General features: G+C 41.9%; 1 protein-coding gene across 4 annotated transcripts in view; it reads right to left on the bottom strand.

The window, feature by feature from the left end:
- The window catches only part of fam49a (family with sequence similarity 49 member A), a 45130-nt gene extending 41302 nt beyond the window's left edge, over positions 1–3828 (bottom strand). For 2 of the 4 annotated variants that reach the window (XM_033648904.2, XM_033648900.2), the window contains exon 1: positions 3637–3780. The gene's annotated coding sequence lies outside the window, so the exon portion shown is untranslated. Of the gene's footprint in view, positions 1–3636 lie in introns of all 4 variants that reach the window. The other 2 variants (XM_033648899.2, XM_033648903.2) reach the window with 2 other exon arrangements.
- Positions 3829–21628: the final 17800 nt, after the last annotated feature.

Genomic DNA, 21628 nt, shown 5'->3' with positions numbered 1-21628 from the left:
GGGCACACTGTGATTCAAGGCTCTAGCTAATGTTAGCTAAATAAATGCAAACTTGAAGCCGCAGCTATGAGCCTTTAGCTCTGGTTAGCAGAAGGCTAAAATATTAGCAACATTTTCTCTTTCTCCATTAAATCAGGCTTTCACCGAAGAGACCTGGACACACATCTTTGGAACAGCCAATAGGAACGCCCTCTCTCTGAAATTACCTGTATTTGGCCAAAGTCTCCCATCACAAGCTAGGTCTTGTGAAGCCTGGAAACAGAACCAAACAGAGGAGAAGCCTAGAGTTCTCTCAGACCACCTGAATTACAAGCTGCTCAAAGTCTACTATGGGATAACTGCCCTATGGCACTAAAATAAAATTGCCTACACCTGCTTTAAAGCCACATATTTTATATTAGCCATTTTAGATTTGGTGACAGTTGCTTAGTTAAGGTCATACCGACAAACAGTTCCCATACTTGCTTTAGCTTAAAAATGATGATTGCTACTTTCTATTTGTTTTCTATTGATGCAACAGTGACGTTCTCATTCTACAGTTGAATGAATTCAGGAGGAACTATAAGTCTGGCCAAAATCTGACACACATAAACAAATGTGTGATCAAATGAGCAGTCTGCAGTGCTGCAGTGCTGCAGGCCAACCTTAGTTGGCATCAAAAGTAAAATAATGATACAAGAAGGCTTCACACTGCTTGTTCAGCTAAATCCTAAAATCAGATATTAGACTTGGCACAGAGTGCAGCGCTGGAAGGAAATCCTTTGGGTTCTCTCATTTAGTGTCACAAAGCAACTTGTGATTCATAGTTGGACTCCAACAAACAAAAACCGCTGCTGCAAGCATTTGGGAGTTTGAGAACAGCTTAACTGCAAATATCACATTACCTTTATCCGGCCTGTTGAGAATTTAGAGCAGCACATTTCAGTGGCTGGATGCCTCTCTGTAATATGACTGTAATGGCTGTAGTCATCATATTTCACACATCAGAGGGTAGCATCAGTGCCAGCTTGCTAACCATGTTTCAGGTGGATGCTGTGTTTCTTTGATCACGACAACACATACTCAACCCAAAAGTGATATCGGCATGTGTTCCTGTGTAGTTTTACTTTGGGTTTAACATCAATGCATATTTCAGTCCTGTTTTGATTACTGTGGGGGCTGCAATGGTGACACTTCATACCTGGCTGCCCTATCATGTTAAATAAAATAATACTTAACATCTTCAGCATACTTGTCTATAGTTAGCATTTAAGCATTCCTTTTTTTATTTCATTTTCCTCAGAAGTTGTGGCAGTGTTCAGCCTAGCAGTGCTAAATAAGTACAAAAGAAACACTACGATGCAACACAAAGGCTTTCCCCCCTGCTTGTCTCAGGCAACCTGTAACGGCAGGTTAAAAACCACAATGTGAAGAAATGGCAATGTTCAAGAGGGTGTGAGATGCCATATCCTGTTTTTCTGTCACAGACGCAAACATGGAGCGGTGAGAGAACAAAACTACCATGCATAAAACTGCAATCTAACAGCTACTGCTCTGCCAGAGACATGGTCGAGCAAAGTTTCAGCCACACACACACACACACACACACACACACACACACACACACACACACACACACACACAGAAGCACGCCGCATTCAGACTCTGCCAAGACACACTTGTAAAGTCTGACATGCCTTTTGCTCTTTTCAGTATTCTCTCATTTGCGGCACTGCATCGCTTCAGCACAGCATCTGAAAGCTTTACATGGTTCATGAGCGCCACACAAAACCCAACACAAACTGATTAGTCAGTTTACATTAGTCGCACATTTGGAACAAAGGATAAGATTATCAGGTGAGTTTAGTTATCAAAAAACCCACTCTGCCAGGCATCACTGGGATGCTCCAAAGCAACGCATCAACTGGTCGCAAAAGCAATATACGTTTGTTTTAAACATCTATATAAATATTCTGGGGTGACTGTGCTAAATAGGGGTCTTGCTACTTTAAACTATGACCTAAGCTACAGTCTAACATCACCACAAAAGCAACATTCTGATACCTCTCTAGAGTCAAAGAGAACAAGACTTGGTTTGTGCCACATAATATGTGATTCTTTACTATATATGAAGCCCTGCGTGCCCTAACTTGTCTCCATGGTGTTAAAGTGAATACTGAGGTGCACACGTAGATCAGGCCATGCAAAGAACATGCAAAGCATTTTAACTTCTTCCATGAGAGATCAGGTTCATCCACAACAGCCATTGTCCGATATGTTTAAGTCACAGAATTCAACCAGCATTCCAGAAATGCTGCAATTACAGACTGGCATACCAACTGACACAAAACCCATATGCACACATGTGCACGCATGCACCCACACACTCACACACACTGTTGTTGAGGAGTGCAGCTGTTGCTGTATGTCCTCTTCAACAAAAGAGCGCCATTTCAGTGCAACGAGATACACGATGAAGCACATTCCTCTCAGGAGCCCCCAAATTTGGCATCTCAGGGTGGTTTTAAATGTTAAGCTGGTGGCAAATGTGTTACTCATTTTGAATCCTGACTCTTTAAGCCCTTGCTTAGTTAACTGGTTCACACAAATGAGTGTTGCTGTGTATCAGACAGCAAAAAAATGTGGACTCAGTTCTTTGAAAATCCTTAATCATGACTAATTTCTCAAAAAATCAATACCAACTGTGTAACTTGAGCCCCCCATCCCATACTGAATATTACTGGATACCATCATCTACACCTCAACACTGCAATGGCTCATAATACTGGGCTGATTGCTGTTGTTGGATGTAATGAAGAATGTACTCCAATAACATCCCATGGGGCAAAATAGAGTCACTCATTGGCTGCTCGTGTTAACAGAGGGGAAGAAACAGCTGCTGTCCGGCATTTACAACCAAAGTCTGAGACCCAAAAAACAACAACTAACTAAACCAGTATTACAGGGCTTTACTACCCGTTACACAGCTTGAGAAAGTCCCAGATAAGAACAGTTGAAAGGAATAAACTCATATTTTGTCCCTGCCACCTGCCAGTGTAAGTACAGTAACGTTACACTGTTGTCAGTTAGTGGTAAACTCCACACAGTTGTTTGTACGCAGTGATTGCGGATGGAAAGAGTTGTTAAGTTATTATAACATGTCGCAAACCGGAGTCCCAAAGCATTTAACCTCACTCACTCTCCACTCATTCAAACGATTAAGGATCAAAATACAGCAGTAATTAAATAATTTGGATACAGGGAAACTCAGAGGAGATGTGGCTCCAATTCGGCTGCTGCTTGGTTTGCTGGCTATAGTCCGCCCGTTAGCCGGCACTGCTGTCAGGCAAACACAGCAAATGGTATTTCCTCAGAAAATAGTCCGGGGGACAATACAGGGCACAAGCGGTAATAAATAAAACTCCAGTTACACTCGCACAACGCTTCACACCGACACATGACTAATTTTAGCGCTCAAAAGCGGCTAACGTTAGCTAGCAAGTTAGCGCTTCCTCCCCGGCATCTCTTCCCATGTGAACTCGTCTGACAGTCACTGATTTGACGGGGATACACAGTTTGGCACGACACCAGTTGAAGGAAATCCAACTCAGCGCCCACTAAACACGGATAAAAAGTTGGTTAAACACAAAAACTCACCTGTGTGTGTCTTGAGGTAGTACTTTTATGGATGTTACGGTGGTTTCAGCAGTACTTTCACCGACCTTGGCAGCTCAGTGTGTCCCCAGCAGCGACAGACAACAACACTCTCGGCTCATACCCCTCCCTCTGCTCTGCCACCAGACAAACGGTGCAAAGGAAAAAAAAAAAGAAAAAAGAAAAAAAAACAAAACCCTCGAGTTTCAAGCCCCGCCCACTCGTATTTGTGATTGGTCAATATTAGGGACAGTGCGAAATGAGCCAATTAAATTCGCTATAGTTTTTCTTTGTGCAATAGTAATGCAGCAAATTATCTTCCATCTGCAGTGTGTGGCAAAAATTTTGACTCTTTATCTTCAAACTAAAAATAAACTTTATGATAAAACACAAAACGTTTATGTATTATAATATTCCATTGCTTTACTTTCCAGTCTATCCTTTCTTTAGGGATTAAAAACAGCATGCTCTAAATAATTATTATATTTATTTGTGGCCACATAATACTGTTTTGAGTATACAAATTGTGCTATCTTTATAGATTCCTGCGGTTTACATTTCCATCTCACCCTTGTCACTATTTCAGCTTTAACCCATTGAAACCTGAGCAAACTGGCTTAATTTCTTTCAAAAACATAGGAAGAAGGCGATGAGCAACCAAAAAGAAGTGACCCAAAATGAGCAATTTGAAAACAAGAAAATTAGTTTTTAAAAAAAAAGTATAAAGAGGAAGTTCTTAAAAAGTATAATGATTAATTAGAATAAAAATAAATAAAAAAATAATAAAATATTTATAATATAGTTGTTGTTTTTTTTTAATTTTTTCAAATAATCTTCTAAATCTATTAATTTTTTTGCAATAAGTGGGACATTTATTACCAAGTTGCTCATTGCCTTTCCTTTTCCCCCATGTTTTTAAAAGAAATCACATCTTGCTCAGGGTTTAAAGGTTTAAAGTACATACAATATTATAAAAATATAGTCAATAAGTGAAGAGGTAAAACCAGTAGTTCATTATAGAATTAGTGAGTTGATAGACAATCAGCAAGATTGATAAATCTTTTCAGTCGTTTTTGCTGGTTAGGGTTTATATTGCTTTTCTCCAGCATATATGATAGTAAACAGAATATCTTTGGGTTTGGTCAGACAACACAAGCAATTTGAAGAAGCTGTCTTGGTCTTTAAGAAAAGTATAAAGGGCATATTTCACTTTTTTTTTTTTTTTTTACAAGAAAATAAACAACAGATGAATCAATAATGAAATCAGTCTCTAGTCACAGTCCAGTATAAGCAGTTTTAAACTGTGCATGTTTGTTTGAGCTGTTTATGTTATCCAACTAAAGTGCTTTTCTTTTGGCCTCATAACATTCATAACCGGGTCAGGGTTCAGATAGCAAATTGGAGCACATCATAGTAAACTTCCTGCTTGTAATGGCTGGCTCTAGCAAGCGTTAAGATTAATGGATGAACTCAAAGGCATGTTTGAACATCAGTGGGTCTGTAGAATGGGGGGCTTTCATACTTGGCCCTGAGGGCTGCAATGCAAAGCAACAGGAACACACACACACGCGCATACAGAGCCTTTAAAAATGTCAAGGCTCTGCAATCAAAACATACAGTCTTTTCAGTGCAAGGCCTCATGTAGCTCGCTGATGCTATTTCTGTGTGTGTGTGTGTGTGTGTGTGTGTGTGTTGCCATACCAGGTTGCCACGACGCATGCTGGAGCCTTGGGTCTGTGACTGTGGGAAAGGTTGGGAGCTCATTGTTGTCAGCAGTGTGGTTGAAGGTATGTTCAGGGTAAACACACATCCTCCACAGGACTATAAGGGCCAGTTAGGTTAGACGATGGGGGTCAGAGTACACCCACGTCTTCCACTGCCACAACCGCTGGTTGTCATGGAGTTAAGTTTCCTTTACAGTAACTGTGCACACACCCACGCACATCAAGACGCAGTCATAATGTTTATTACTCCATCCAGCAATGATACTACACATTCTAATTATCCACTGATGTGTTGTATGCATGCATGTAAGTTATGTCACTACGACATATTTGCTGGAAATAGGTCAGTGAAAGTAAAAACTGAAACTAACACTGCTCTTTTCACTGCTGTAGTTCCCAAGGGAGGAAACATCATAGAGTTACAACCATAGAAAATACATACTTTACGAAAACATAGTAATTAAAAAGTTGAATGACAGGAACTCATGTGATGAAGCACACATTTATACTGTGCATTTTATCCAACAGGTCAACTTACAAAGACATAAGAATCTTAAATGCATGTAATTTACTGAAGGTTTTTGTCCAGTTGTTTATGATGCTGTGAGCGCTTTGGAAAATCTCTGCAGAAAAGATTACCTCTGATCTGCCTGCTGCTGTCCTGAAAAGGGCAATAATTAAAACCTTTCTCTTGAGAATTATCAGTTTGTCACACAATATGTCAAAATATCCATACGCATGATTCAACTGTAAAATTGTACAAAAGTGACACCTGGTGGCGACTGCTCATAGTGCTGCCATAACAGCCATAACAGTATTCATCATTATGTCACAAGAAAGATTTTTGTCATCAACTAAAACTTGCATTGAATGGCCCGTCTGCTGAACAGGGTTTATAAAATAACACTAAAACTGATGAGCTGAAATCTCCCTGTGGCTTAACTGGGAGGACATGATCCTCACTGTAACCCCATTTAAAGCTGAATCAATTATGCTAGAACATCAGAGAACATAAGGCTACATTGGTTTTTGAGCTATAATGCAATGATGCTTTTAAACACAAAACAGACCCTCATGGCTGCAAAGTAAAATGCAGTAACTAACGCCTCAATAAACCATAAAAAGTTCATTACATTTTTTTCTCAAACTTCTCTTCTCCAGTTTTATATTTCAAAGCTCTACGGTTACAGTTAAAATTTTTGGCAACATTGCATGTTGAGTATCATCTGTTTTCCAAACACTTTCCTGAAGGTATATGAAGTTTTTATTAAAGGTCCAGTGTGTAGGATTTGGTGGCATCTACTGGTGAGGTTGCAGAACTGAAACTTCTCTTGTATGCCAAGCATGTAGGAGAACCACTGTGGCTGAGGTGACAGAATGAAAACGCAAATGGCCCTATCAAGAGTCAATGATTGGTTTGTCCGTCCTGGGTTGCTGTAGAACAACATGGTGACCTTGGTGGAAGAGGACTAGCTCCATATGTAGATATAAACGGCTCATTCTAATGCTGCATTCACATGAGCGACACAGCAATGGACTACAAGTCAAGTCAATGGAAGCCAGTGACATGAAGCAGCAAACTGATGCCTGCCACTTGTTGCTGCTGACGGTCATGACGGGCTTCAAATGAAAGCTAAGCTGGCCTCAAAGTCTTTCACACTCAATGACACGGCAAGGCCTCAACCAATCATATAGTTTGTTTTTAGCTATGTAACTGTGTCATTTAGCTTAGTTAGCTAACACTGTGCTAGCTTTATGTGTATTGTGGTGCATACGGGAATGCAGTGGGGTGGCAAAATGTGACAAGTAAATGGGGCTCAGACACTGATCATAAGCAGATATTTTATGTCCAAATACAAACATCAGATGGTGTACAGTCGAGGTATTATTGGTGCTTTAAATTTGCACCATTGGTGGTAAAAGCAATTAAATCTGTCCATGCAAACTCTCTATTTTCCTCCAAGACTTTTCCTTTTTTAGATTCGGAATTAACAGTTACTAGACTAGACTAGACTAGCCACCACCATTGAGGTATGGCAAAATGTAAAAGAAAAGGAGCCAGGAGGTAGACATATGACACATATTTTGATGAGATGCTAAATGTTAATGTTAAATGTTTTTTTATTCTGGGCATAGGCTGCACATTTTTTAAAACCGGAGAATGTAGGATTCACTTTAGATACACAACACTGATAAATGATGAATGAAAAAACTGATTCTTATTTCCAGGTGGCTATAAACTAATGAAAAAGTAGTTATGAATTTGATATACTATTTCTGACAATAGTTCCCCCTAAATCCTACACACTGGACCTTTAAGCAAAAATCTAAATCCAAGATCCTTTGTTGTTTGGCTACAAATAATGCAGAAAAAAATCCTTTTCACAATACCTGTATTCAAGGTAAACTTCTCTTAGAGCCACAACAAGTGACACATAAAGATAAAGTGATCAAAGAGATCTGAGCAGAGATCCATTATTAATGCAAATATGGCTCATAAATAGAAACAGTTCTCTCCATGCAGCTGATAATGACTGCTGAATTACCCTGACAACCTCATCCTCCTCTGGGTGGCAGTAGCTCACCACACTGCTGACTCAGCTGGCTCCAGCTATATCTGCACAGATACCAACTGAATGCATTATAACATGCATAATCCTTACCTCAGAGGATAATACTCAGCAGCTAATCAATCTGTATGGTAGGATGATCTACAGTTTGCATATTATTTAAAGGGTTATTTTATTGCATAATGTTTTACGCTGTTTCACTTAAAGTTTCTTCTCATCCACGTCCCACCTTCTCTCTATGTTCTACTTTATGCTTGATGATTTATGACCACAGCACCTGTGGGTGGAGATTGCAAACAGTTGCCTCCTGTGTTATAGGATTACAAGCGCTTTATGCCAAATCCTTTTAGCTGAAGGGTAATGCAAAAAAACACTGAATCTATCCTTCATATAAGAGACTGACAGACACCATTAGTCAACTGTAATATATGGTACATGTTATCCTGTGTAGTGTGATGACATGACCAAGATGACATGGAATCCCACAATCACGTACACACCCTGTTAATGATGAAATGTGGAGTAGTGTACAACTAGGCGGTTGATTTCTTGCATTTCAGGTATGATATGACGAAATGCACAATATTTCACAGTGATTTTAATGCCTGTGTGTAGTACAAAAGGATATCTGTAGGTGGGTTAGAAAGGGAGTCCAAAAATCAAAGGCTTGTTGGAGCCAACAGTGGCCAGTGAGGGCCAGTAGTGGCCCAGAGCAAGGGCACCGAAACCTTGTTTGTTGTGTGCACTAATCTACTCCCAGGATGAGGATTGAAAATGAGCTTAATATGGTAACATAATGCAATTGGCTGTTGTTTCTGGGAGGTGATTTCGGATGCATACTGAGAGCATAAAATAATACATACAGCGATATTAGCATTCAGGCCCTGGAGGTGGAGACAAATAGAAAAAACAAACGCCATGTCAGTGCTCCCTTCTCTGTTTGCCCTTGGTGTTGGGCAGAGCAGAACAACAGTTTCCACTCTTTCATCTCCCAGTGTCCATACTTGGCAGGATGCCGAGGCACTGTTGCTAACGACTGCATGGACTTGTTAGGATGGCTCTGGCTGTTTAACAATACACTCATATAAAAAAAGGGCAGGAGAAAATATATTTGATAGCTACATGATGCATATTCTAAGCCTAAAATAATCAAGCTTAATTGGTTTGATTTTCCTTTCCGCCTGTTTTTAGATCCTTTCACATGCTTTGGTTTAAAACAGAAGCTGGGAAAATGTTAAGTGATATGTCAACATTTCCATTTTTATGGGTCAGAATCGAAATGCTGCCCGAACAGATGTGAGTATGCATGGATTCTAAATGTCACCACTGCTGTTTGATGACAAGGCTTTTTGTTGCCCAGTGGACCAGGTGCATTGAAGTGTCATTGCTACTTGCTCACGATCTCGCCGCTCTGCGAAGCATCCAAATGTCAACTGTTTGCTGCGGTTGTGGAAACTCCAGGTTCTGCATGGTGCGCTGCAAGTTGAGCAGAGAGGACAAAATGAATTAAATCCCTCCCTTCCTCTCTTTTATTTTTCTCTGGTCTGGTGACGCTGGACTAAACTGCTCCCCCGTGTTTGTACCTTCAAGTATATCATATTTGTAAAAAAAACACCACAGGGAGGGATGTATCATCTTTAAAACAAGTAAAACCTCACTGAACCTCAGCCAAGGGGAAGCTGCTGGCCTTGCCGGAGGCCCCTTTGCTCAGTCCAGACTGCACACAGCTGCCTGTTTGCTGATTTTGAGGGCAGTGCCGGACCTAGCACATTTGGTGCCCTAAACACGCTTCCTCTGGCAACCCACAACCCCTCCAAATATATATATATTTAAATGTATATTTATTGTATCTATTAGAAACAAGAACAATATCTAACGAGATTTCAACACAAATTAACAACTTAGCAAACAAAAAAATTAATGAATAACAAACAATAAAAGAATACGGTATGTACAAGTTTGCAAATTTCAACTACTTTTCCCCCTTTTCTTTCTTTCTTTCTTTCTTTCTTTTATGTACTGCATACCAGATGGATTTTGCCTTTTGATTTTTTCTTACTCAATTGCTCTGTTTCCATCTAGTACAGTTCAGTTCGGTAAGCTTTTTTCCGTTTCCACTGTGAAAAGTTGTGTATGGTACCAATGGAACTGTTGCGTACTGTCCCCATTTTTAGTCACCCCTCTGTTGGGGTACCTAGCACACAGATCTGGTAGTAAAAGGAGGAGCTGTGAACACTGCAGTCCGTTGATTGGTCAATAGCGGTCAGTCACTCTGCTCAGGGCTGAGTTGTGGCTGGCTTTGTAACCACTGTTCATACTGTGGAGAGTTTTACATATGTCAGTAAATATAACTATAAAATGAAAGAATGTTTTTCTGCCTCTCAGATGTAGTCTGAGAGAAACAAAACAACCTAAAATTCACTGTGTTGACTGACGGCAACTTTTAAGGTGGAACGTTTATTTGTTATGTTGCTCAATGCATGAGTTGACGACATAAATCAACACACCTTAAATTTCAATATGACAACTTTTGATCATTCCATTAGTTTTTATTAGCATCGTTCCTGTGGGCTCCGGCTGGCTGCGCTTGCCTGAGAAAGACTAAACCCACTATTTTTAAATAGAGAGACTCTCACTGCAGCCTGTCAGTTTTTGTTCTGAAAATGTTGGCATGCAGCCTTGTTCTGTGGACGATAAATAGGGTGCAGACTCCCATCAGTGTCACCGGTGAGGAAATACAGCGAGTGCTGGATGGACCAGTCAGTGACAACAATCCCGCCCACAGTTAGTTAGCCCACAGTGGTTGTGGTGGAAACGCTAAACAGACCTAGGGTCTAGGTACCATGTCTGAAAGGGTACTTTTGGTTCAAAGGTACCATACCGAAAGTGTTTGGTGGAAACAGGGCTAGATGTTCTCTACATACATGCCACCCATGGTGCGGATTATGAAACAGTGGGCCCCTAGGCACAGATATGGAAAAGGCCCCACCACCTCTCCTACACAGGTGCAAGACACACAGACTTTGCGTTGGTTTTGTGTTTCTTTGAAGTCATTATGCATCTTTTTTTTTGTTTTGTGCCTGTTTATGGTCATTCAGTGTCTCTTTGTGCCTGTTTTGTGTCTTTGTTGTTGTCAAGGGCCTCTCTTTGAGGTCATTTTGTGTCTTGGTTGTTTTGTGTCGCTTAATAGTCATTTTATAGTCATTCCTCTTGTGGATGTTTTGTATCGCTTTGTGTTATTATTTTCTGATTTTGTGACTCTTTGCAGTTCCTTTGCATCCCTTGGGGTCTTTTTGTGTCTCTTTGTGGTCAGTACGTGTTAATTTACATGACATTTTGCAAGCGAAGGCCAGGGGACCACCCCCCCCCCCTCAGGAAAAACACCACAAATAAGCTTCCAAATGTATCGTCAAGCTCACAGCTATGTGAGGGGTCTTGAAATAAAATGCTATTTGAATTTTGCCTGCCCTAAAAGCACGCAGCAACTAAGTGCCCCTCCGCTCTGCAACACCCATGTGCCTCGCAGTGTTGTCATGCTAATTGGCTTCTGTTTCGTGAGCGTGCTGTGTAGTCACGCACATACAAACACACATACAACTTGACAGCAAACAGTAAACAGCCTTTCTCAGATCTGCCAGGCTCTCAGTACTTTGGAGCACTTGTTGGGTATTTCTGAGCAGTTTGATCTAATTAACTTGGTCATAACCCCCTTCCACTCTTCTCTGTCTCCTTCTTTCTGCCTCATTTCTTTGCAGCTCACTCAATCATTATCAAAGCTGCTGCCTCCAGACCTTGGTTGCACTGATAGCGGTTGGATGCTGCCTGCTGTTAATCGTGTATGTGCATCCTTCTCTTTTTTCCCTCCTTTCTTCTCCACCATTTCCACACTGATCTGCCAGTAAAAACTGCATCTCAGTGGCACTGGGTGGCTCCCTGCAAAGGATTTCAGCGTTATTGATGGCAACAGTGTCTCCCTTTGTGCCACGATCGATGGCTGGAGGTCCACAGTGGAATTATTGTCACAGAGACATGTCAGAAAGCAGCAGCAGCAGCAGCCATGGGGTACTGCCTGATTAGTGTGTGTGAGTGCATTTGTGAGACAGAAAGAATTATAGAAATCATTCATAAGAGAATAGCAGAGTAAACACTTAAACCCACAGCATTCTCAAGCTATTGTGCACCTACACCCCAGGCTTTGTCATCAGATTAGTGTCAGACATTAACGTGGGCGGTGTGGACTCAGGCGGTGTAGGTAGACGAGCATTTGTTGCTCGCTCTTAAATGGAAAAAGAGTCTGTGTTTGCCCTGGAGCTCCATTCTGTGCTTGAATATTCAAGTCTTGTCTGAGTGTACCTGCAACGAAGCTTGGCTTATGTTCTGGCTCGAACAAAAAACTGCATGATTCTCTGATGATATATTGTAATAGTGAGCTTAAGCTACAAAAATGGAAGCAAAAGGATAAATGAGGAATTTGGCTTGAATTAACTGGAATCCTTTCGGGTTGGTTGGATCCCATAAGGTTTGGGTATAAACTCTGATTCTAAGATGCTGATGGTTGTTTTTACCAGAGGGGTATTGTGACCTATTTCTTCCCCATCACTTCCCATTTCTCACTTCAGACTGGGCACATCAAGTCAGCATCAATGAACTTAGAACCCATAAAGACAAAGAAACACAGATACTGTAAGCAGATATTGTGGAGAAAACACAACTAAAACTGAAATTTATCAGACAAATCGCTCATGGTAATACTAGTACTACATACAGTAGATGGCTTCGGGCCTGAAGCCTCATAAAAGATGTGAAGTTTGGGGCAGATTGGACCATGTATGCTAGAGTTACAAACCCCGTCCTGTTTGGTGGCAAAACATGGAATTTTAACATCACGCCATGGTCACATGGTTTGAAGAAAACTCAAGTAACTTTTGATGTCAAAGGTCTTAAGATGGCATAGACAAAATTTGAAGTCCATCGGATCAAGTCTGTAGGAGGAGTTTGTTAAAGTACCACCCCTGGAAATGGCCAAAAAAATGCATTAAAACATTAAATTAAAAATGGCTGACTTCCTGTTGAGTTTGGGACATGGCTCCAAGAGGTTTTTCTTTTGTACATCTTGGGATGTTACATATGCCTACCAATTATCATACTTCTAGGCAAAACGTACTGCGGGGGCTGCTTCACTGAAATTTTCTAGGGAGCTCTACCGAGCCTCCTTGGCGCATCAAAGGGAAAAAATTTACTGCTGGGAAACATTAGCCAAGTTAGCCCTCTCACTATGTGTGTGAGTCCCAGGCACAGAGATCCTTTCTGCTCATTGCATAGTCTCCCTTTAAAATAAACTGGGTTTGGTCTGGGTTAAAATAAGCCCATTTGTTACATGACTTAAGTAAATTACAGATGTATGTCTATGTGACATATGTCACTTGACACGTATGTCATGTGAATGTAACTAGTTTCCATCCATAAATCCATTTTCATCCGCTTATCCAGGGCTGGGTCGCGGGGGCAGCAGGCCGAGCAAAGCACCCCAGACATCCCTCTCCCCGGCAACGCTTCCCAGCTCATGTTCTGGGTCTGCCCCGGGGCCTCCTACCAGTGGGACGTGCCCGGGACACCTCCAGCAGAAGGCGCCCAGGAGGCATCCTAGTCAGATGCCCGAACCACCTCAACTGACCCCTTTCGATGCAAAGGAGCAGCGGCTCTACTCCGAGCTCCCTCCGGATGTCCGAGCTCCTCACCCTATCGCTAAGGTTGAGCCCAGCCGGCCCACAGAGGAATGTCATTTCCACCGCTTGTATCTGCGATCTCATTCTTTCGGTCACTACCCAGAGCTCATGACCATAGTTGAGGGTTGGGACGTAGCTGGACCAGTAAATTGAAAGCTTTGCTTTCCGGCTCAGCTCCCTCTTCACCACGACGGACCGGCGCAGCGCCCGCATCACTGCAGAAGCCGCATCGACCCGCCGATCCATCTCACGCTCCATGCTACCCTCACTCATGAACAAGACCCCAAGATACTTGAACTCACTCACTTGGTAAGACCTCGGCATAATCTCATGGGGGTACCTCATTCTGATCATGTTTTACATGGTAAAGTAAATATTAATATAAAGTCCATTAGGCACAGTAGGTGGCAACTTTTTTCACTAACATGGCATGTCCTTTTGATAACGATCCCGTGGATGAAGGTGCAGCATTACTGCGCAGAGAATTAAATATTCGTCGGGACATGGATATCAGACTGCACATAGATGTTTTAGCATTTCCACACAATTATCTTTTTGAGCTGTACCGTTTCACATCACAGTCCATCATCTACATACACAACCTAATCCGTCCTTACATTTGCAACATTACCAATCGTAGTCATGCTCTCACAACCCAGCAGATATTATGTGTTGTGCTGCGTTTCTTTGCAAATGGAAGTTTTTGTACAATGTCAGAGATGCTGAGCACTTGAGTAAGGCAACTGTATGCAGGGCGGTCAGAAAAGTGTGCTCGTTTTACGGGCATCTGCCTTCTTTCTGTTGGCTGAGTAGAAGTCTGTGTTAGTTTAAATGGGCTTAATTATTTAACAGAACATGATATAGATGAGAAGATATTTATGTGTGTGAAAACAGCATTATGTTGGGGATAAAACAACTGCACAGTCAAACAGCCACTTAATATTTACTTTACAATGTAAAACATGATCAGAATGAGGTACCCCCATGAGATTATGCCGAGGTCTTACCTGTTTGAACAATGTTTTTATATTTCATCCTAAACTGCTGCCAAGTGCACTTCTCCCCTGCGGGATTGCACCTAAATGAAATAAATTAATAGGCTACCATTCAATCAGTTTTCCCCTGTAATATTATTGTGATTGCAAAGGACTACATTTAAACTTACGCACTGACCCGAGCAGCAATGTTCTCCCATGCCGTCTCCCTCTCTTTTGCAGCTGCAGCGGTGTTGTACTTCTTTTTGAAAATGTGTGCAAACTCGCCGTATGAGCGCATTAAGATTTCTAATTCTAGTGGGGTGAAAAACGCAGCCCTCCTCTTCCCTGTTGCCATGGTGACTCGTCGAATCGGGGCTCCATTGATGCTGGCTTTTTATAGTTGTGGTGCACGCGCTTGACTCCAGGTGAAACTACTCTGAGTTGATTAAACTGATTCAAATCAGCTGTTCTGGAACCGGAAACTCAGAGTTTCCTATCTCAGAGTACAGTACAGGCCAAAAGTTTGGACACACCTTCTCATTCAATGCGTTTTCTTTATTTTCATGACTATTTACATTGTAGATTCTCACTGAAGGCATCAAAACTATGAATGAACACATGTGGAGTTATGTACTTAACAAAAAAAGGTGAAATAACTGAAAACATGTTTTATATTCTAGTTTCTTCAAAATAGCCACCCTTTGCTCTGATTACTGCTTTGCACACTCTTGGCATTCTCTCCATGAGCTTCAAGAGGTAGTCACCTGAAATGGTTTTCCAACAGTCTTGAAGGAGTTCCCAGAGGTGTTTAGCACTTGTTGGCCCCTTTGCCTTCACTCTGCGGTCCAGCTCACCCCAAACCATCTCGATTGGGTTCAGGTCCGGTGACTGTGGAGGCCAGGTCATCTGCCGCAGCACTCCATCACTCTCCTTCTTGGTCAAATAGCCCTTACACAGCCTGGAGGTGTGTTTGGGGTCATTGTCCTCTTGAAAAATAAATGATCGTCCAACTAAACGCAAACCGGATGGGATGGCATGTCGCTGCAGGATGCTGTGGTAGCCATGCTGGTTCAGTGTGCCTTCAATTTTGAATAAATCCCCAACAGTGTCACCAGCAAAACACCCCCACACCATCACACCTCCTCCTCCATGCTTCACAGTGGGAACCAGGCATGTGGAATCCATCCGTTCACCTTTTCTGCGTCTCACAAAGACACGGCGGTTGGAACCAAAGATCTCAAATTTGGACTCATCAGACCAAAGCACAGATTTCCACTGGTCTAATGTCCATTCCTTGTGTTTCTTGGCCCAAACAAATCTCTTCTGCTTGTTGCCTCTCCTTAGCAGTGGTTTCCTAGCAGCTATTTGACCATGAAGGCCTGATTCGCGCAGTCTCCTCTTAACAGTTGTTCTAGAGATGGGTCTGCTGCTAGAACTCTGTGTGGCATTCATCTGGTCTCTGATCTGAGCTGCTGTTAACTTGCGATTTCTGAGGCTGGTGACTCGGATGAACTTGTCCTCAGAAGCAGAGGTGACTCTTGGTCTTCCTTTCCTGGGTCGGTCCTCATGTGTGCCAGTTTCGTTGTAGCGCTTGATGGTTTTTGCGACTCCACTTGGGGACACATTTAAAGTTTTTGCAATTTTCCGGACTGACTGACCTTCATTTCTTAAAGTAATGATGGCCACTCGTTTTTCTTTAGTTAGCTGATTGGTTCTTGCCATAATATGAATTTTAACAGTTGTCCAATAGGGCTGTCGGCTGTGTATTAACCTGACTTCTGCACAACACAACTGATGGTCCCAACCCCATTGATAAAGCAAGAAATTCCACTAATTAACCCTGATAAGGCACACCTATGAAGTGGAAACCATTTCAGGTGACTACCTCTTGAAGCTCATGGAGAGAATGCCAAGAGTGTGCAAAGCAGTAATCAGAGCAAAGGGTGGCTATTTTGAAGAAACTAGAATATAAAACATGTTTTGAGTTATTTCACCTTTTTTGTTAAGTACATAACTCCACATGTGTTCATTCATTGTTTTGATGCCTTCAGTGAGAATCTACAATGTAAATAGTCATGAAAATAAAGAAAACGCATTGAATGAGAAGGTGTGTCCAAACTTTTGGCCTGTACTGTAGATCAACTCAGAGTTCAGGATTAGACTCAGAGTTTGTTGAACCTGCTTTGTGAAACGGACCCCAGGTCCCGACCAGGTTAGGTTTATAGAGTCTGTTACTACGGTAACTGACCGAGAGCTTAAGTTACCTCTCTCTCTGAAACAGGCTAGAGTTACCCCTCTTTCTCTGGTTCGAGTTACCTCCCTTTTTGAAACGGAAAACTCAGAGTTTCCCTCATTTCAGGGTTAACAGACTCTGATTTTTCACTAAACCTGCTTTGTGAAACGGACCCCAGGTCATCACCTCCATGAGTCAATACAATTTGAGTCAGTAGCACAATCACAGCATCACAGTGTAGCAGGGAAAAAAAACAGTGCATGCCCTGAATGGTAAAGCATCATATATTTAATTATTTAATTATTTATGTGTTCATTTATAATAAATAATGAATTTATTTATTTATTTGTTTATCATGTCAATAGTGAAGGGTAATGTTCATGTCAATAAAGAACACTGAAATTTAAGAAATATGAACGGAATCCTGGAATTCTAAACATCAAAGCAAAGTGGAATGTGACATCAGCACACTGACACGGAATGGAATACATGTATTTTGCCTTTGTGACATCACAGTGCAAATGCCTAAAAGTTTGTAAGTAGGAGCCCTGAACATAAACTTTTAGCTTGTGACTGCTGTGGGTAACATCTGTGTGAGGACACAATCGTCATTATGCAGGCCACTGTCTTTAGTAAGGCAAGAAACCTGAAACCAAGCCCACCACCTCCCAGACCTACGAATGAGGGTTTGACTTCAAGAGGACAGACCCGTGCAAGGCGACTCCGACTCCCCACTGGGGCTGTGGGGACCACAGATACAGAGGGAACATTGCTCAAATGTAGCAATATGCGAGCGGGGGCACTCAAACAAGGAATTGAATGCCACCCACTGCAGATAAGTGACGCAGATGACAGTGAGGTTGATCTGCAGCTAATCTGTGTCCCCCCGATTTCCACAGAGAGGGAACCTGCAGGAATACGTTGTTTCCCTGTTGAGACGGATGTGTCATTGCCTAAATATGGCATTACTCAAGCTAGGGCTCTAAGATGGCACATAGAATGCAACCCACTGCAGCTTGGTGACGAAGACGACAGTGAGGTTGATCCACAGCTAATCCGTCTCTCCCCGATTTCCACAGAGAGGGAACCTGCAGGAATACGTTGTTTCCCTGTTGAGACGGATGTGTCATTGCCTAAATATGGCATTACTCAAGCTAGGGCCCTAAGACGGTACATAGAACGCAACCCACTGCAGCTAGGTGACAAAGACGACAGTGAGGTTGATCCGCAGCTAATCTGTGTCCCCCCGATTTCCACAGAGAGGGAACCTGCAGGAATACGTTGTTTCCCTGTTGAGATGGATGTGTCATTGCCTAAATATGGCATTACTCAAGCTAGGGCCCTAAGACGGCACATAGAACGCAACCCACTGCAGCTTGGTGACGAAGACGACAGTGAGGTTGATCCACAGCTAATCTGTCTCCCCCCGATTTCCACAGAGAGGGAACCTGCAGGAATACGTTGTTTCCCTGTTGCGACGGATATATCATTGCCTAAAAATGGCATTACTCAAGCTAGGGCCCTAAGATGGCACATAGAATGCAACCCACTGCAGCTTGGTGACAAAGACAACAGTGAGGTTGATCCGCAGCCAATCCGTCTCCCCCCAATTTCCATAAAGAGGGAACCTGCAGGACGACGTTGTTTCCCTGTTGCGACAGATGTAGTGTTACCTAAATATGGCAATGCCAAGGCCAGGGCCCTCAGACATTACATTGAACACAATCCACTGCAGCTTGGTGACAAAGACGACTGTGACGTTGATCCTCAGTTAATCCGTCCCCCCCCGATTTCCACAGAGAGGGAACCTGCAGGAATACGTTGTTTCCCTGTTGAGATGGATGTATCATTGCCTATGTATGGCAATGCTCAAGCTAGGGCCCTTAAACGGCACATAGAATGCAACCCACTGCAGCTCGGTGACATAGATGACAGTGAGGTTGATTCTAAGCTAATCCATCTCCCCCTGATTTCCACAGAGAGGGAACCTGCAGGAATACGTTGTTTCCCTGTTGAGGTGGATGTATTGTTGCCTAAATATGGTAATACCAAAGCCAGGGCCCTCAGACAGTACATAGATAACAAACCACTACAGCTCAGTTGGACTTGAAGGGGAACAAGCAAATTCTGATTTGTTATTTCCATGGCCTTGGACAATCCTATCAGTATTTGTGAACATAAGCTCCTCTCTCAAAACCAGAAACCAGAGAATTTTCAGTGGTGACCACTGATGTCTCTGGGCCCACTGAGCAAGCAACGTCTGTGGACGTCCAAGTCTAGTTGATATCACGTCAACTAGACTTGGATGTCCACAGACGTTGCTTGCTCAGTGGGGAGGTTCTGGTTCTGTGAGGACTTCATGTTTTCCCATGTGTGGGTTTTCTCCGGGTGCTCCGGTTTCTCCCACAGATCATAATATAAGATTCGGTTAATTTGGAAAAAATAAAAATGATCAAAACTATATAATGTATGTTTTAAGAGTTTTATTTAGCACTGCATGAACTAGCCTGTATTAAATCACACATATATTGCCATGTTTAAATATGAGGTGGGCTCGTCAATCTGCCACAATGCCTAAAAGTGGACAGAATGTCTTCTGAACTTTTGGGTTACTTGAATAATGGAGACATTAACGCACCGTATCATTTTCAAGTAGAGGCCAGCATTAATACTGCAGTTAAATCACTTTTTTTGAAGTAGAAAAACTACATTCGGTTGAAATGTAGAGCTACACTAGGTGGTGGATATGGTCGTACATTTCTCATCAGATTTCTGCCTTCAAGGTTGCTCTATATGATTGAGTGCTGCATTTAGGAACTGTAGCACAATGTAGCAATATCAGTATACAAAGGAGACCACAGTTCACATTGCACATGCAAACTAATCCAAAAGTTACGAAACCACAGTGTTTCTTATTTTCAGGTCATTATACAATAATATAAATGTAGTTATGAATATTTCATACCATTTCTGCCAATAGATGACCCTAAATCCTACAGAATGGGCAATTTATATCTAACTAACTAACCAGCAGGTTAGCTTCTTTGATCTAGTTTGCATTTGTGCTACTAGTGTCACAAGCAGACATTAAACCATTACAACCACTTTACTTCCCATTACTTTAAACAAAAACAATAATCTAACCTTAAACATTACCCTAGAGTGTGTGCAGTGACCTATTTCACATTTTTTACTACTCCCTGTTTCCACTATGTGACTTAAACTAACCTATGGCTAAGCCACGCCCCTCTTCACTCACTCGGACAAACTATCAACATTCAGTGACCGGCGCTATGGCAGGTGTCACAGTACACGCATTTTGCAGGAGGCAATTGATGATTTTTGGGGACATAATGATCAGATTTCATTCAGAAGTAACCAAAAGGGCCTAAACTACGCATTGGAGGGATATATTAATCATTTTATTGTTGAGAAGGTCGATGAAAAGCTTAAATTACAAGCCAAAATTTACAGGTAAACAGTGTACGCTTGTGAACCACATCTCGTTGCCGTCACATTCAAAGACAACAAGTTAAAGTGCCACTGAAGTTAAGGACTTTGGCTCAGAATCTGAGAAAAGGATAACAGCCTTTTTACCATCTTTACCAAGAGTGTCTCTCTGTTAGTTTAGTGCTACAGTATTAACACTGAATCATTCAGCATAACATTTGTTAACCTTTGTTATCTCTGCCATTACAGATAAATTAATGAAGCTAAGCTCCAGAAGTTAACGTTAGTTTAACTAGAGCCCTTTGGACAACGGCTAACAATGATGTACGATCACCAAAGTACAAAACTAGAACAAAATAGGCTAATGAACTCCCAGCAAACAAGGTGACATGATGAACAACGCAGCTGGGAGCTAATGTTAGGCTAACTTTAGCTAATGTTAGCTAGAGATGTTAAGATATTTCTTTCCAGCAAAGTGACAATATGTTGCCTCAAACACGATGTTGACTTCCCTTAGAACAGATGTAAACATCCTTGTTAATCTTATTCACGTTGAGTTGATGTTGTGGTCTAACGTTACCACACAACTTTATCCAAAGGAGACACTTTTCACGGTTGAGATGTGGTTTAGGAAAGGATAAAAAAATACACCCCGTAGCCCAGCTTCTCAGGATACTTTGTGTCGGAGTTGCATGTACCCCATGCACACTGTTTGACCATTTTTAAACTTCAAATCTCCAAAAAAGCTCATAAAACCAAACAAAACTGACTTTCTGTAATGCATTTCAAAGAACGTCCAGACAGAGAATGTCCGAGTGTATGGGAATGGCTATACGCACTGTGATTGGCTCATCGCCTTTGAGGGCGGGACTTAGCCATAGTCAATTGTAGACCCCACCGTGTAAATGTCATGTAAATCATCAAATAATTGTCTGACAAAACGTACTTCCTGTTGCCAGTAGATGGCGCAATCACCATGACACCTAATGTGCATGTACAGTATATGTACATCCACAGTAACATACTCATGTTCATATACATACACACATCAACAATAGATGGAATCTTGATTGCAAACTGAGGAACTAATGAGGAACTAATGATGAACTATTTATTAGTTAATGGTCAGAGAGCTTAAGTCTTTGTTGAGCCGTATTTTTTTGAGCCCGAGTATACGGACACGGAACTCAGGCTACTGGACAAAGCAGCCGCTGCAGCTCATGAGCCTCAGCCAGCAGCAGAATACCAGAGTCGAGCACTGGAAACCTGGTGGTGTAGTTGTTTCAAATGCAAAGCAATGCCAACGGATGAGGAA

Source organism: Epinephelus lanceolatus, chromosome 13 (assembly GCF_041903045.1).
Source record: "Epinephelus lanceolatus isolate andai-2023 chromosome 13, ASM4190304v1, whole genome shotgun sequence".
Taxonomy (NCBI): domain Eukaryota; kingdom Metazoa; phylum Chordata; class Actinopteri; order Perciformes; family Serranidae; genus Epinephelus; species Epinephelus lanceolatus.
Note: the sequence above shows the minus strand (reverse complement) of the source record. Positions and strands in the feature narration are given on the sequence as shown.